The following is an 18,355-nucleotide window of genomic DNA, read 5'->3' as shown; positions in this document are numbered from 1 at the left end:
TCAAAGACAAGCAGCGGAACTTGTGGAGAGACACTTTCAAATCCGACCAAAAAGAAAATACAATAAAAAATGTAAATATGAGCTTGAGAAGAACAGAGGATTTGATCACCATCACAGCTATCCTCCAGTCACAAAGATTCTGCAATTATTGGAACCAATGGAGGTCGGTGCAGTTTAAGATGGGCCAGGACGCAAACATTTTTTATGAGCATGGCCTTATTTACCTTATTTCTATTACAGCATTTTGGATGACTGTCAGTCATATTCTATTCACCCAGTTCAATGTAACATCGATAGGTTTAGGGTACAACATGACATAAAAAATGTCCCTATACCCATCATGAGGTTGCAACAACCTAGCCTAGCCTATGAATTAAAGTTTACAATATAGGTGCACAGGTTGAGATAAAAATTATAGTAATCAAGGTGACAGACAATGACACATTCAATACCGCCTTGCACACTCTTGCCTACATCTAGCTGATATAGGGTGTAAGCGTTAGTCTAATAGTTACAAACAAGAATTTCTATTGGACAAATTCAGGTATGTTTATCCCCATTTGGTTCCATTTGCTTCTGTTTAAGAAACGTTTTTTTAACAGAATCGGCTAAATGGATATACCCCTAATCACACGCAAACACAGTTCACTTTCATAGCAGCCACATACAAACAGCATGATCACATAATTCCTTCTCACATCTATGCGCTCTCCTCCTCTCATCTTTTCCCTTCGCTTGTGGACTGTGCACATCAAATCAGCTTTCAAAGCTGCTAACCACTACACACAGCCTACATCGTTGTCACCATATTAGCTAAGCTAACATCATAGTCAACATAGCTACAAGAACTAACGCGTCAGTAAGCCCGCTACCATCATGCAGTGCAGTGTACAGTCAGCAAGCAGTTTAGCAGTTACACCGGTGTGTCCCAGTGACAATAGATTAATAAAAACAAAAGCTTAGCTTGACTTGGAAGAGTTCCAGTGTTGGATAGCCATAACCAGCTAGCAAACATAACATCCTTCTCTGTTTGAGCGGGTGTTTGAGTAAGCTAAAACAGCTAGCTGTAGTTGCTAGCTAAGTGAACGTTTTAAAAATCTCTCTCTCTCTCTCTCTCATGCTTTTCCTTCATTTTTAAAGAAATTGATTGGTTCAAAACTGTTCAACTATTGTATTTCTCTCTCTCTGAGTCAACTACTTACAACATTTTATAAACTGCAGTGCTAGCTAGCTGTAGCTTGTGCTTTCAGTTCTAGATTCATTCCCTGATCCTTTGATTGGGTGGACAACATGTCAGTTCACGCAGCAAAATCTCTGATAGGTTGAAGTATGTCCTCCGGAAGATAATTACTATGTAAGTTTATGGAAGGAGTTGAGAACCTTGAGCCTCTTAGGTTATGTATTGAAGTAAATGTACCCAGAGGAGGATGGAAACTAGCTGTCCTCCAGATACACCATGGTGCTACCCTACAGAGTAAGAGGATGGAGGATGGTCCTCCCGTTTCTCCTCTGAGGAGCCTCTACTGACTGGAACTCTATCACATTTTTTCTCCATGTTATTTCCACAACCAATGAGCAACTCCACCATAAATTCAGTGAAAATCGAACATTGATATTGCCGAAAGGCCAGTCTCTTTGGCAATGACAAGGTCTGGCAAGGAGTGTAATGTTAGCTAAATGGACTGCTATTCAGACTAGGCTATACCTGTAGCTCAATCACTTTAAACAATTATTTTTCTGGTGCTCCTAAATTGTATGTGGTGCTCCTAATTCTTATAAGTTAGGAGCATCAGTGCTGAATTTTATCCTGAGCACACCTATAGGCCTGTCTCCACAATATGGTGTATACTACAATCGAATAACCTCATGGATAAAGAGTAATGATAAATACAAAGTAATATGCAATATCTTTGTAGATACTAGAGAGGAAGGAACATGGTTCAGAACAACTAAAAACAATGTAGAAATGTGATATTATAGGCCTATATATAACATTTACATTTGATCAAACTTTGAGTCATTCATGACATCAACGGTTTTCTGCTTGCCAATCAACAATTTATGCAGCTTGGCATTCTATTGTGTTTAATTAAGGTCTAGGCCTATTGTGTTAAAGTGCAAGTGGCACACTATCAAAAATGTCTTTACACCTTTGTCATTACAAAATAATACCCACAATCAAGAAATATACTGAAAAGGTAATTCACAGGTTTCCGTGTAATCACATTTTTCATTTCGATAGAAAGGTCAGCAAACATAAAACACAATACAGGGATATTTCACTTTACCCAGAAACACTAGGCAGTGAGAGAAAGTAAATGCATGCTGTTGCTTGCAGGATTGTCTAATAATACACTTTCTCAGCCATTTGACTCCCACTTGAAGCAAAGTTCATATTGGAATAGGCAACACAAAGCATTACGTGGGCTACTTTCTCTCCAGCAATGCGTTAGAAAATTACAGACAGAGCTGCAAAGTGCTTATGTCTACTGCACCAAATGGAGAGACTGGGAGGCTCGATTTGAATGCTCCGCTCAGACCCTCAAATCGCTGCCAAGATATACCACCGACTTCTCAAGCTGCTTTTACTTTCACCAGCCCACTGTTGAAGAGTGGAGAGGGGGGAACGAGTTGAGTTGTTTTTGTCATTGTGGCTATTTAAGATAGAACTCCTTTGTTTCAGACCCCCCAACCCCTGGTTTTCCACTGTCTCAGATTTTTTAATGGTCCTTTATTAGGTTAATTCACATATTAGAGGAAAGTTGTGACTGCCATAGTAGATTGCAATTTCCAAAAAATGTCCATTGTAATTTCACACTAAAGAATGTCTACCCACTCACGATCTAAAGAAGAAGATATACAAATATGTATTCTCCAGTCTTCCTGGTCAGGGCAACCTTGAGTGCTAGTTGCAGTGGTTTCCTCAGATGGTATCCACATGGAGATTTTGGACTGAATATATGACAAATAATTTCCCATTTAGCAATGCAATTTGACTTTTTGGTTTGTACGTATGAAGAAATGGTGGTAATGGAATTACTATGGCTCTGTGTGAAGAATAAAAATATATAAAAAAAATGACAGAAAAGTATTTAGGACACTATTGTGTCAGTCAAAGTATATTTCTTATGAGAATTGTGCAACTCCGTATTCTGATTGTGAAGAATGTCTGCGTGCATGTAGTGTGTGTTCCACAATCCGCTTCCCTAGTCTGTGAAGTGGTGGATAATTATCTGCCTTATCAGCCTGGGACATGGGCAGACCCCTCTCCAGTCACAGGTCATGGAGCCCGGACCAACAGGGGGATAGGAGGGGGGGATGAGAAGACAACGACAGGGAGAAAGAGATGGCGAACCAAAGGAAGAGAGAGAGAGATAGAGAGAGAGATATACAGTACTAGTCAGAAGTTTGGACACACCTACTCATTCAAGGGTTTTTCTTTGTTTTTACTATTTTCTACATTGTAGAATAAGAGTGAAGACATCAAAACTATGAAATAGCACATATGGAATCATGTACAGTAGTAACCAAAAAAGTGTTAAATATTTTATATTTGAGATTCTTCAAAGTAGCCACCCTTTGCCTTGATGTGTGCCGCCATAAGGTAGTCACCTGGAATGCATTTCAATTAACAGGTGTCCCTTGTTAAAAGTTAATTTGTGGAATTTCTTTCCTTCTTAATGCATTTCAGTCAATCAGTTGTGTTGTGACAAGGTAGGGGTGGTATACAGAAGATAGCCCTATTTGGCAAAAGACCAAGTCCATATTGTGGCAAGAACACCTCAAATAAGCAAAGAGAAATGACAGTCCATCATTACTTTCAAGAACTTTGAAAGTTTCTTCAAGTGCAATCGCAAAAACCCTCAAGCTCCTCTGCTGCAGAGGATAAGTTCATTAGAGTTACCAGCCTCAGAAATTGCAGCCCAAATAAATGCTTCACAGAGTTCCAGTAACAGACACATCTCAACATCAACTGTTCAGAGGAGACTATGTGAATCAGACCTTCATGGTTGAATTGCTGCAAAGAAACCATTACTAAAGGACACCAATAATAAAAAGAGACTTTAGACTGGTGGAAATGTCCTTTGGTCTGATGAGTCCAAATTTGAGATTTTTGGTTCCAACCGCCATGTCTTTCTGAGACGCAGAGTAGGTGAACGGATTATCTCCGCATGTGTGGTTCCCACCGTGAAGCATGGAGGAGGAGATGTGATGGTGTGGGGGTGCTTTGCTGGTGACACTGTCTGTGATTTATTTAGAATTCAAGGCACACTTAACCAGCATGGCTACCACAGCATTCTGCAGCGATACGCCATCCCATCTGGTTTGCGCTTAGTGGGACTATAATTTGTTTTAAAACAGGACAATGACCTAACACACCTCCAGGCTGTGTAAGGGCTATTTGACCAAGAAGGAGAGTGATGGACTGCTGCATCAGATGATCTGGCCTCCACAATCATCCGACCTCAACCCAATTGAGATGGTGTGGGATGAGTTGGACCGCAGAGCGAAGGAAAAGCAGCCAGCAAGTACTCAGCATATGTGGGAACTCCTTCGAGACTGTTGGAAAAGCATTCCAGGTGAAGCTGGTTGAGATCATGCAAAGATTGTGCAAAGCTGTCATCAAGGCAAAGGGTGGCTACTTTGAAGAATCTCAAATGTAAAATATATTTTGATTTGTTTGACACCTTTTTGGTTACTAAATGATTCCATATGTGTTATTCCATAGTTTTGATGTCTTCACTACTTTTCTACAATGTAGAAAATAGTACAAATAAAGAAAAACTATTGAATGAGTAGGTGTGTCCAAACTTTTGACTGGTACTGTAGATGGAGAGATAGATGGAGATAAAGATGGAGGAAGGAGGACAGTTAGGGCCCATAAGGAGAGACCAGCTGCTCTGCCCTATCAGCTCCTCGACAAAACCTTGCTGCTCATTAGCATAAATTCGAATGACAAATGTGGCCAGCTTTGGCAAAGACTAATTAATTCACGAAGGGGGGAAAAAAATCACTGGAGTAAGACTCCAAATCTTTCACTGCCAAAGGCATGAACAAGTGTTAAGTGTAGAGCTAGCTATACCTTTGATGGAGTACTTTCATTACACTTTCTAAGTACTTGCTTCTCGGTTTATTTGACTGCGCTGTGTGCGTTATTCTGTGTTGGTGACGGTTGAGGCCTAGTCAGCCTTGCATTCCAGAAAAGGAATATGGCTCTCGGTGTGTGTGTATGGCTGTATACATGAACAGTTTGAGTGAAAAGGCATAGCTTTTGCTCGTGTGCAATGACGGCGTGCCTGCATGTGTGCATGTGGGCACGTGTTTGTTAGTTGTTGAGAGATTTGTTAGATTGGTGGATTGTGCTCAATGTGTCTCCACACACTGTACTTTAAAATCTGATGGAACGATAGAGTGAGTCAGACTGCGCTGCTCCTCTGCTGTGGACTGTTTGGCTGGCCCTCTCCCAGCCCACAAACACACTGTGAAGGAATAAGTGTGCCCCCTTGTGGTCACTGGATAAGCAATAATAAGGAGCAGAGAAAATGCTTTCAGACGCCTCTTACATTTTGGACAGTTGTTGTCACAAAGGTAAATTACTTAACATAATACACCAGAAATGCAACTGTTTAAAAATAAACAAATAATAATTCAGTCATGTCAGTCATAGAGCGATATATGAATTGGATTCTGTCCACTATGAGTATGATATTTCATTTAGAGACACCAGGGGTTTACCCAACCACGGGTGCTTGTTTTATTGAAAGTGAGAATGACAGTTTGAATACAAATACACATTGGGAGCCGATACCGAACATACAACCTTGCCTCTGGTGACTCATGCATCTGAGCCCAGAAACTCTACAAGGCAGGAGACGGAGAATCCGTCACATGTCCATAATTTCTGCCCTTCAAGCAATGCCAGATCAAAACAGTACAGAAGTGTCTCCCTGTGCCTCCTTGGATTGGATTAGAACTAGCCTGAGTCTGTATCAACACTGCTAAAGATCCTGCAACAGTACTGTATGTCAAACAGAGAGATGAATGTGTTCGTCTACGTAAACTGTACTCCCCTTCCATTACAGGTAGTTTTCCTGTCTTCTCTTTTCATCTTTTAACAACGTCCATTTAATAAAAGAAGGTTTGTTAAACCCCCTAGAGTTGATATCTGAGCTCCCGAGGACAGCTAATTAGCATAAATAAATAACAAATCTAAATCCGCCTGTTTAATCTAGAGATATCTTTTTTTTTTGCATTTGCTGCGTCTCAATCCACCGCATCCGCCAATGGCGGCCTTACACATCGGCGGAGGAAGGTGGCCGAGCTTCATCTGTGTTTTTCAGAGCATGAGACCTCCTAAAAATCCACCCCCACAAGTGTCACAGGACTCGTCTGAAGTCGATAGCTCAGATCTGCAAATTTCTGTCTGTAACAGTTTGGGTTGCACACTAATAACACATGGGGCGGCAGGTAGCCTAGTGATTAGGGCGTTGGGCCAGTAACCAAAAGGTTGCTAGACTGAATCCCTGAGCTGACAAGATAAAAATCTGTCATTCTGCCCCTGAACAAGGCAGTTAACCCACTGTTCGTAGGCCATCGTTGTAAATAAGAATTTGTTCTTAACTGACTTGCCTAGTTAAATAACGGTTAGAAAAATATGACCCCTCTATTGAAAGGTGAGACTCTGTCGGTTGTTTTGCTCTAAGACACCCACCAGCCTCACAAGACTTGTCTGAAGGTAGCCCGGTAACAGCTAAAAAAGTTAATGGAAGAATACACTCACCGGTCATTTTATTAGGTACACCACCCAGTTCACAAAAGTGGAACGCTTCTACAGACAGTGAGTCACTTCACGTGGCCGTGGCCGTGGCTCGCTATATAAAGCAGGCAGACAGGCATCGAGTCATTCAGTTACTGCTCGATTGATCCTTAGAATGGGCAAAACAAGTGACCTAAGTGACTTTGAGCGTAGTATAATCGTCGGTGCCAAGAACGCCGGATCCAGTACCTCAGAAACGGCTTCCCCCCTGGGCTTTTCACGCACCAGTATCAAGGGTTTACCGAGAATGGTGTGTCAAACAAAAAACATCTGGTCAGCGGCAGTCCTGTGGGTGAAAAAAGCTTGTTGATGAGAGAGGTCAAAGGAGAATGGCAAAAATTTGTAAGCTAACAGGCGGGCCACAAACAGACATATAACGGCGCAGAACAACAGTGGTGTGCAGAACGGCATCTCTGAATGCACAACTCATCAATCCTTGTCACGGATGCGCTATTGCAGCAGACAACCACAACGTATTCCACACCTATCAGCTAAAAACAAGAAGAAGCCGCTCCAGTGGGCACGCGATCACCAGGAGTGGAAAAACATTGCGTCATGCTGATGGCAGAGTCAGGATGGCAGAGTCAGGATTTGGCATGGACCCATTCTGCCTGGTGTCAACGGTACAGGCTGGTGGCTGGTGGCTGGTGGCTGGTGGCTGGTGGCTGGTGGCTGGTGGCTGGTGGCTGGTGGCAGAAGCGGTGGTGTGATGTCATCTATTCTGTATGGACCAACATCCCTGTGGAATTTTTCCAACTTGTAGAATCCATGCCACAAAGAATTCAGGTTGTTCTGGAGGCAAAGAGAGATATGACCCGGTAATAGTTGTGTGTACCTAATAAACTGGCTTGTGAGTGTATATGGAATGGGCTTAATGCCAAAAAAGAGGTTAAATATGGGTAAAAGGACAGACACTTTAAAACAAACTTCCTTTTGATTTATTTTTTGTTTTTTTCCATGTATACATCTGTTATTCAATGCGTTTCTATGGGCTAATAACAGTAAGGCCAAATTCAATGTTTCATTAAAAAAAATTTTAATATATGATACCTAAAGTGGTCCTAAAACCTACAGTAAAGGTGTCCTCAAATTGGCTTCACTCTTGGACAGTTCACATAGCCCATGACAGCCCCGAAGAGGGTCGCCTGTATTGCTTCCTATGTTTAACAAAATCCTAGATGATTATTAATGATTTATCAGTCACAGTGGATCTGTTTAGTCAGAGTAAATCGTGCCTTTTGGCAAGTGCCACTGGCATAAGGGGCCGAAACGATCCACTTGAATAAAATTACTGATAAACTGTCTGCTTTATGGCTCGTCTTGTGTTTCCCATCAGGCTCTTTGTTTTCCACTTTACAACAGGCTTAACTGGCCTAAACATCTGTCTCTCATCAAGTCCAGGTGTTCCCTTACTACACAACACACAGTACCATGCCGTCTGCTCTGCTGCTCCTCTCTCTCTCTCTTTCTCTCTCTCTCTTTCTCTCTCTCTCTCCCTCCCTCTTGCTCACTCACTCTCTCTCTCTTTCTCTCTCTCTCTTTCTCTCTCTCTCTCTCCCTCCCTCTTGCTCACTCACTCTCTCTCTCTCTCTTTCTTTCTCTCTCTCTCGCTCTGTCTCCTTCTTTTCCTCCCTAGCAAGTTTAGCCGGGTGCAACTGTTCTTGCCAAACCCCTCGTAAAATTCTCTGCAACCCTTGTTCAAGTGCTACCTCACCCAAGCTGTTCCTCCACAGCAATTACGCCAAAACAGTTAATGTGGTTCAATGTGATGTACACTATATATACAAAAGTATGTGTACACCCCTTCAAATTAGTGGATTCGGCTATTTCAGCCACACCCATTGCTGACAGGTGTGTAAAATCGAACACACAGCTATGCAATCTCCAAAGACAAACATTGGCAGTAGAATGGACTTACTGAAGAGGTCAGTGACATTCAACGTGGCACCATCATAGGATGCCACCTTTCCAACAAGTCAGTTTGTCAAATTTCTGCCCTGCTAGAGCTGCTGTTATTGTGAAGAGGAAACATCTAGGAGCAACAACAGCTCAGCAGCAAAGTGGTAGGCCACAGAAGCTCACAGAACGGGGACCGCCGAGCTCGCTGCTTTTGGACTATGGAGCAGTGGAAACGCGTTCTCTGGAGTGATGAATCACACTTCAACATCTGGCAGTCCGACGGACAAATCTGGGTTTGTTGGATGCCAGGAAAACACTACCTGCCCGAATGCATAGTGCCAACTGTAAAGTTTGGTGGAGGAGGAATAATGGTTTGGGGATAATGGTCTAGTTCCAGTGAAAATAAATCTTAACGCAACAGCATACAATGACATTCTACACGATTCTGTGCTTCCAACTTTGTGGCAACAGTTTGGGGAAGGCCCTTTCCTGTTTCAGCATGACAATGCCCCAGTGCACAAAGCGAGGTCCATACAGAAATGGTTTGTCGAGATCGGTGTGGAAGAACTTGACTAGGCTGCACAGAACCCTGACCTCAACTCCATCGAACACCTTAGGGATGAATTGGAATGCCGATTGCGAGCCAGGTCTAATCGCCCTACATTAGTGCTTTACCTCACTAATGCTCTTGTGGCTGAATGGAAGCAATTCCCTGCAACAATGTTCCAACTTCTAGTGGAAAGCCTTCCCAGAAGAGTGGAGGTTGTTATAGCAGCAAAGGGGGGACCAACTCCATATTAATGCCCATGATTTTGGAATGAGATGTTCGACAATACTTTTGGTCACGTAGTGTATTTATATCTCAGGAGGTTGGTGGCACCTTAATTGGGGAGGATGTGCTTGTGGTAATGCCTGGAGCGGAATCAGTGGAATGGTATCAAATACATGATTCACATGGTTTCCATGTGTTTGATGCCATTCCATTCGCTCCATTCCAGCCATTATTATGAGCCGTCCTCCCCTAAGCAGCGTCCTGTGATTCATATCTTGCCAGTTTTCTGTATTTCAGATCCAAGGAACATCCTTCTACTCAGAGCACCCAGCCATGAGTGAGAGCAGTGTTCTTCAGGTGGCACACAGAGAACGCTGGCCACCGACCATTACCTAATACCCCAAGTCTACACCTGTGAAACACATTAACTTGACCCAAACACTGAAACTAGGTGGTATTCTTTTTTGTCTTCGTTATGTCTGACAGTGGCAGGACAGCTAAAGCCATTTCAAGGCAATGCTATAACCATCGGTTCAAAAGAGATCATTCAAGCAAAGCCACAACTATTATGGGCCTACTATTCATATCTTCACATGAAGCCATCAGAATTTCCATACGGTATGTAATATGATTGCTCTCCGTTTTAAAAGCTACAGAATGGGCTTTTGTTGGGCAGATCTCATATTCTTGCAATGTTCCAGTCTCTAATGGGCAATTACACTAGGCCTGGTCATTTATTTAGTTCATATCATTGCTACCATGGCAATGACGTGTTCATTAATACTAGCATGCTGTCGTTTACCATTTCGATCTCTGTTCCTAAGCTGCTGCTTCACAAAGGAAATGAGAGGGTCTTCAATGAAAACATGTATCATGGGCATGGAAATAAACAACACCATCGAGGAGGCAATTTTCTGTGCATTAAGTTTAGCCATCAATTTGGAAAGATACGGTCCACAGCATTGGTTCCTCCTGGCCAAATCCAACATGCTGCGGTACGTAGATGATAATGGTAAAATGGTAGCCGTGTTGGAGCCATTGGCCAAGCTGGTTAATCTAACAGACAGTTAGTGTAATAGGTTAGGAGCCAGACTTGGGGTAGAACAACAGAAGCGAGACCAGCACAAGCAAACAGGCCATGCCAATGGGGAGCTGCTCAGTGTCTGAGAGAGAGAAGCCATCTTAGCAGCGCTGCTCATTGTCACTTTGTGACTCAACCTTTATACTGAACCATGGCGGCAAAAGCCTCGTGTCTCCAGAAACATTTATTTTACAAAATCTGTCTTTGACGTGAACATAGACAATCAGACTTCGGAGAAAACGGCATTGAATTATGATGAGTAATAAGTTACCCATGTGTCTGCCACATAGTTGAAAGGACATAGATTCTAAAGCATGCTGTACTTGAATCCCTGGCCTTTGAGAGGACAAATCATTTCCACAGAGGGGAATATTTCTAGCAAAATACTTTCTAGATGTCTACATGTCCATAGTACTTATTCATGTTTTTTGATTGAATATGTTCTGTTAAGCTATGAGTTGCTATTCTTCCAATCCTCTTTGACAATAAGAAAGAAGTACAGTTGAATTCGGAAGTTTACATACACTTAGGTTGGAGTCATTAAAACTTATTTTTCAACCACTCCACAAATTTCTTGTTAACAAACTATAGATTTGGCAAGTCAGTTAGGACATCTACTTTGTGCATGACACAAGTAATTTTTCCAACAATTGTTTACAGACAGATTATTTCACTTATAATTCACTGTTTCACAATTCCAGTGGGTCAGAAGTTTACATACACTAAGTTGACTGTGCCTTTAAACAGCTTGGAAAATTCCAGAAAATGTCATGGCTTTAGAAGCTTCTGATAGGCTAATTGACATAATTTGATCAATTGGAGGAGACGCGTTCTGTCTCTTAGAGATGAACGTACTTTGGTGCGAAAAGTGCAAATCAATCCCAGAACAACAGCAAAGGACCTTGTGAAGATGCTGGAGGAAACAGGTACAAAATATCTATATCCATAGTAAAACGAGACCTATATCGACATAACCTGAAAGGCCGCTCAGCAAGGAAGAAGCCACTGCTCCAAAACTGCCATAAGAAAAGCCAGACTACGGTTTGCAACTGCACATGGCGACAAAGATTGTACTTGTTGGAGAAATGTCCTCTTGTCTGATGAAACAAAAATAGAACTGTTTGGCATAATGACCATCGTTATGTTAGGAGGAAAAAGGGGGATGGCAGCATCATGTTGTGGGGGTGCTTTGCTGCAGGAGGGACTGGTGCACTTCACAAAATAGATGGCATCATGAGGATGGAAAATTATTTGGATATATTGAAGCAGCATCTCAAGACATCAGTCAGGAAGTTAAAGCTTGGTCGCAAATGGGTCTTCCAAATGGACAATGACCCCAAGCATACTTCCAAAGTTGTGGCAAAATGGCTTAAGGATAACAAAGTCAAGGTATTGGAGTGGCCATCACAAAGCCCTGACCTCAATCCCATAGAAAATGTGTTGGCAGAACTGAAAAAGCGTGTGCGAGCAAGGAGGCCTACAAACCTGACTCAGTTACACCAGCTCTGTCAGGAGGAATGGGCCAAAACTCACCCAACTTATTGTGGGAAGCTTGTGGATGGTTACACGAAACGTTTGACCCAAATTAAACAATTTAAAGTCAATGCTATCAAATACTAATTGAGTGGATGTATACTTCTGACCCACTGGGAATGTGATGAATGAAATACAAGCTGAAATAAATCATTCTCTCTGCTATTATTCTGACATTTCACATTCTTAAAATAAAGTGGTGATCCTAACTTATCTAAGACAGGGAATTTTTACTAGGATTAAAAGTCAGGAATTGTGAAATACTGAGTTTAAATGTATTTGGCTAAGGTGTATGTAAACTTCCGACTTCAACTGTATCTTAATTTCCATCATACAGAGCTTAGCGTAGCTGTAGTCTCCTCTTTGATGTATGGTGTAGATACACTCAGCACAGTGTTGCCGTGCCTACACACACCTTATCTCTGTGTTCCCCTGTGACCACCATTGTTGATAGGCTAACCACACACATGATGTCCATATCTCAGGTAAGGCTGTAACTTCAGAGAGAAGGGAGGGAGAGATGGAGATAAGGAGACCCACATGAAAAAATACTATAGTTACTAAAGAATGTTACAGGTCTTACTATAGCATTCTGTAGTAAACTGTAGTATACTGTAGAAAACTATACTACACACTGTTATATACCTCGTTAATGTGTAGTACTTACTATAGAATGTTGTAGTATACTGTAGAATACTATAGTAAATACTACAGTTTAATATAGACCACAAAAACATTACAGTAAATACTACAGTAATGTCATCAAAAACACTACAGTCAGCAAAAACACTCCAGTAATTACTATAGTATATCCTCTCTAGGGCAGGTGGCACCAAATCGTCCCACCTACGTAACAGCCAGTTGAATCCTGTGGCGCGATTTTCAAATACCTTAGAAATGCTATTACTTCAATTTCTCAAACATATGACTATTTTACAGCTATTTAAAGACAAGACTCTCGTTAATCTAAACACACTGTCTGATTTCAAAAAGGCTTTACAACGAAAGCAAAACATTAGATTATATCAGCAGAGTACCCAGCCAGAAATAATCAGACACCCATTTTTCAAGCTAGCATATAATGTCACAAAAACCCAGAAGACACCTAAATGCAGCACTAACCTTTGATGATCTTCATCAGATGACAACCGTAGGACATTATGTTATACAATACATGCATGTTTTGTTCAATCAAGTTCATATTTATATCAAAAACCAGCTTTTTACATTAGCATGTGACGTTCAGAACTAGCATACCCCCCGCAAACTTCCGGCGAATTTACTAACAATTTACTAAATTACTCACGATAAACGTTCACAAAAAGCATAACAATTATTTTAAGAATTATAGATACAGAACTCCTCTATGCACTCGATATGTCCGATTTTAAAATAGCTTTTCGGTGAAAGCACATTTTGCAATATTCTAAGTAGATAGCCCGGCATCACAGGGCTAGCTATTTAGACACCCAGCAAGTTTAGCCTTCACCAAACTCCGATTTACTATTAGAAAAGTTTGATTACCTTTCCTGTTCTTCGTCAGAATGCACTCCCAGGACTTCTACTTCAATAACAAATGTTGCTTTGGTCCAAAATAATCCATAGTTATGTTCCAACAGCGGCGTTTTGTTCGTGCGTTCAAGACACTATCCGAATGGTAAATAAGGGTCATGCGCACGGCGCATTTCGTGACAAAAGATTTCTAAATATTTCATTACCGTACTTCGAAGCATGTCAACCGCTGTTTAAAATCAATTTTTATGCCATTTTTCTCGTAAAAAAGCGATAATATTCCGACCGGGAATCTGCAATTAGGTAAACAGACGAAAGAAAATATATCACTGGGTCGACTCGGGCACGCGCCTAAGCCCTTTGTCCTCTGATCGGCCACTTGGCAAAGGCAATAATGTGTTTCAGCCAGAGGCTGCCTTGATATCGTTCAGCTTTTTCCCGGGCTCTGAGAGCCTATGGGAGCCGTAGGAAGTGTCATGTTACAGCTAAGATCCTGACTCTTCAATAAACAGAGACAAGAAGAACGACACCTTGTCAGACAGGCCACTTCCTGCATGAAATCTTCTCAGGTTTTTGCCTGCCATATGAGTTCTGTTATACTCACAGACACCATTCAAACAGTTTTAGAAACTTTAGGGTGTTTTCTATCCAAAGCCAATAATTATATGCATATTCTAGTTACTGGGCAGGAGTAGTAACCAGATTAAATTGGGTACGTTTTTTATCCGGCCGTGTAAATACTGCCCCCTAGCCCTAACAGGATATACTACAGTGTTTTCGTACTACAGTATTTATACCAAAGTAAACTGTAAAAACTACAGTATAATGACAGAATTCACAACAGTATTGACGACAGTAGGGTGGATATGGTGGGTGGAAATGGTTTCATGGCTGGTCTGACTGTTTGAATTAATGTGTCTGAAATGGGCATCGTCTGCTAACGCTCTGACATGGTGTTGCTCTGCCCCCCCGGTGTACCCACTGCAAACCCTCCTCCCCCTTCTGCCTGTGCCATGGCACCCATGATACTCAGCCCCTCCGGCTATGTACTGTCACACTGGTGGAGTGTGGCTAGACTGACATCTGAAAACATGACAGAACCAAGTGTGTCTTGCTCTCGTCAAACAAAGAAACAAAAGAAAGACACCTACTGTAAACTTATTTCAGCTGTCACAGCTACTGGAACAACTTGATTTACACCTAGCATTAAATAAGTAAGGAGGTGGATGAAATGTCTGTTTTTTACTGGCCAGAGTAGGAATGATCCAATGATCCAGAGGCTCACGGGAAGGGCTTGGAAATTCACATGTAGAACATTTGGTCAGAGTTTATGGTGAAATTCCACAGAGAGTAGTTTCTATTGTAAGAACCCGTAGGTTCTGACTGTAGTTGTAGAATGAGCACTATCCTGCTGAGCCTCTGTTTCTGACAAGCTGTCGTCAGGCAGAGCGGCTCAGCTCGCAGCCCAGCTCAGCCTAAACCTGGCCCAGACTGTCCAGGCCTCTGGACCACACATCCACACATCAGCCCTTTATTCTTCCTTCCACTGGGGTAATGGAAACTACGGCGCGGTGTGGAGGGGGAGGATGTGGCCATGGGCCCTGGGCCCCATCGTGGTTGGCACCCCCCTAACACCACTACACCGAGAGGTCTGGGCAGGCAGGCCACACTGAAAGAATTACAGTGGAAACACTGCAGCGCCCATGCTGCATGCCTTCAAATGGAAGGAAATCCTGGACATGTAGAGCCCATTAGAAAAATACTTGAGGTTTTAGAGAAATTGGGATAACCTCGGCCCTGGGTAATGCCATGCTGTTTATTAAAAACTTAAGCGGGGTCCATATGGTATCCATCGCAGACTTCATGCACAAAACAATCAAAAGTGCTGCTCTCCCTGCTAATAAGGGTGACCATGACGTTTTTATAATGTTATCCTACTGTGCGGCTTGGTAATGACTGAATGATGGGGATATTTTATCCGTGAACGCACAGGGGGGTCCTGCTGGTATTGTTAGAGCAGAAAAGACATTTGGGGTGAGATTTTTTGCCTTTGAATTATCAGCCCAACAAGTGGAAGGTACTTTTTATTAGTTGGTTAGCAAACTTGTTTTCAAAACTCCACTGGAAGCTTCTTTAATGAAGACAGGAATATCAACCAGGCTGTCTATTTTGGAAGCATCTAAAAACCGTAGACAAGGTTCAATTGAGGCCAACAATTAGTTTTATTTTTTTAGAAATGCAGTATGTAAGGGGCATTTCTAAAAGCTGGACCTGTTTTATTTGAGCATGAGCACTGGCTGACATTACATGTCCATTGTATAGTATGGGTTTTGATCTGTGTGCTGTGGCCACTGTTTCCACAATCTTTGGGTCAATCACCTTTTGCCAGCTCTAGGCCCTTCACCACACTCATACAAAGCTCTGTAACCCTGATAATCACACCTTATTCCCCAAAGCGCTACTCTGTGAGCTATGCAAACAAACCCTCAAACACACTTGGCTGGGCTGCTACAGGAGATAGGCTCTAATCCCTTGTTAACCTGAAACACTGCTATAAATTACCTTTATTTATCTGACCCGATCCTCCACCGTGAAGCAAATTTTGAGGGGAAGGGGATTGGGGACAGGTTGTCTTGATGTTATCTGTCTTGGTGTGGGTCTGGGTGTAGGTGCTATCGGCCTTGGTCCATGTGAAGACTGGCTCCCTGTGTTTCCTTTGCCTCCATGTGTAGTCAGGGTATTCATTAGAAACTGTTTGTCCTCTATCTGAGACAGGCGCCAAGCCCAGTGCTGCTGTCAAAGTCCTGGCTGGTCTGTGTCTAAACTATAGTACGTCCTCTCACCACGGCTACTATCACAGCACAGTGGCACAGACAAAAACAGGAAATCCATCCAAGACCTCAGGTGCAATCTATAGAATGGATCATTTCTGCAGATATGAAGTATAAAAACAAGGTCTTACAAAGATGTGAAATAGTTGGATTTGTCTTACGGCTTGGCACATTTCTTCCCTGTATCATCATGACATATGAAAAACATTTGTCACCAAAGGCCCAGCCTAAGACTGTGTGAGAACACATCTCACATTATCATGGCTGGTGTCCGAGGGCCCCACTATGGCATCAGGCACTGAGATCTGATGTTTGTCCCTCTTAGAGACAGCACCATGGGCATCCCCCCATCAGAGCCACTTGTGAAATGTGTCTGTTTGAGAGGGAGCGACTGCAGCATCTGGCACAGTGATATTGCTGCCAAAGGCCTCTTCTATGTGTCACAAGGGGTCAGGGGTCATTACGTCAGCCGCCCTGAGGTTTAGTGATAGGACCTCAGAAGATGACTTCAGAGACTATGTGTCTTTGCTAGTGATAATTTAAGATGTACATTGTATTGTTTGCCTCAAATTATATTCTACCTGGCTATGATAGAAATGTGAAGCTATAATATGGACAGTGTTTGATCGTGTATGACCTTACTGATGTCCTGTTTCTTTTTCAATAACATCCATGAAGACCAGAAAAAAATCACATTTTTGCTAAATAAATCAAATTTTATGTCAATACTGAGAGGAAATGTAAAGGATTTGGGTACGAATAAAAGTCCAGTAAAGGCTATACACTCATTCTACAGTGCCTTTGAATTTACTTTTAATATACAGTAGGCCCACCCGAGGATATGTGACTGTTGTGTTAAACAACTAATGGCTTTTTCTCTAATTCATTGATGATCAGATACTTCAGATGTAACTGGTTCTGTTGCGCTACATTTTTACAGTTGATAGACAACTTTATCACTGTTCCAAACTTAGATTATCCTCTTTTTTAACAAAAGCCTGTATAGAAATCACAACCTCTCTGGTGCTGCAGCATGCGCTCATTCGTTGTCATGCTCTGTTGTGGGATTAAAAAGGATTCTGCTTGTCTCCAGTCATGTGAAATGACGTAGAATTGCATGAAATGCGTTTATTAAAGGCAATTTTTGTCTAGGACCGCAAAAAAGATAGATTCATGCAGTGCTTTTATTAAATTGGAAATCTTTTCACCCCTACCCTTGTCTGCGATGTTCTGCGAATCCAACACCTTCTGGCTACTTTGTCACTTAATGCTTACAAAACAAAGACCTGTTTCTAAAACTCCATATATGGTCTGTCCTAGGAGTGAGGGTAAATGGTAGGCATGTTCATTGCTATTTATTTTTTTATTTTATTTCACCTTTATTTAACCAGGTAGGCTAGTTGAGAACAAGTTCTCATTTGCAACTGTGACCTGGCCAAGATAAAGCATAGCAATTCGACACATACAACAACACAGAGTTACACATGGAATAAACAAAATATACAGTCATTAATACAGTAGAACAAAAGAAAACAAATAGTCTATATACAGTGAGTGCAAATGAGGTAAGTTAAGGCAATAAATAGGCCATGGTGGCGAAGTAATTACAATATAGCGATTGAACACTGGAATGGTAGATGTGCAGAAAATGAATGTGCAAGTAGAGATACTGGGGTGTAAAGGAGCAAGATAAATAAATAAATACAGTATGGGGATGAGGTAGGTAGATAGATGGGCTGTTTACAGATGGGCTATGTACAGGTGCAGTGATCTGTGAGCTCCTCTGACAGCTGGTGCTTAAAGCTAGTGAGGGAGATATGAGTCTCCAGCTTCAGAGATTTTTGCAGTTCGTTCCAGTCATTGGCAGCAGAGAACTGTAAGGAAAGACGACCAAAGGAGGAATTGGCTTT

The sequence above is a fragment of the Salmo trutta genome, chromosome 27 (assembly GCF_901001165.1).
Source record: "Salmo trutta chromosome 27, fSalTru1.1, whole genome shotgun sequence".
Classification (NCBI taxonomy): Eukaryota; Metazoa; Chordata; class Actinopteri; order Salmoniformes; family Salmonidae; genus Salmo; species Salmo trutta.
This window is presented reverse-complemented; position numbering follows the sequence as displayed.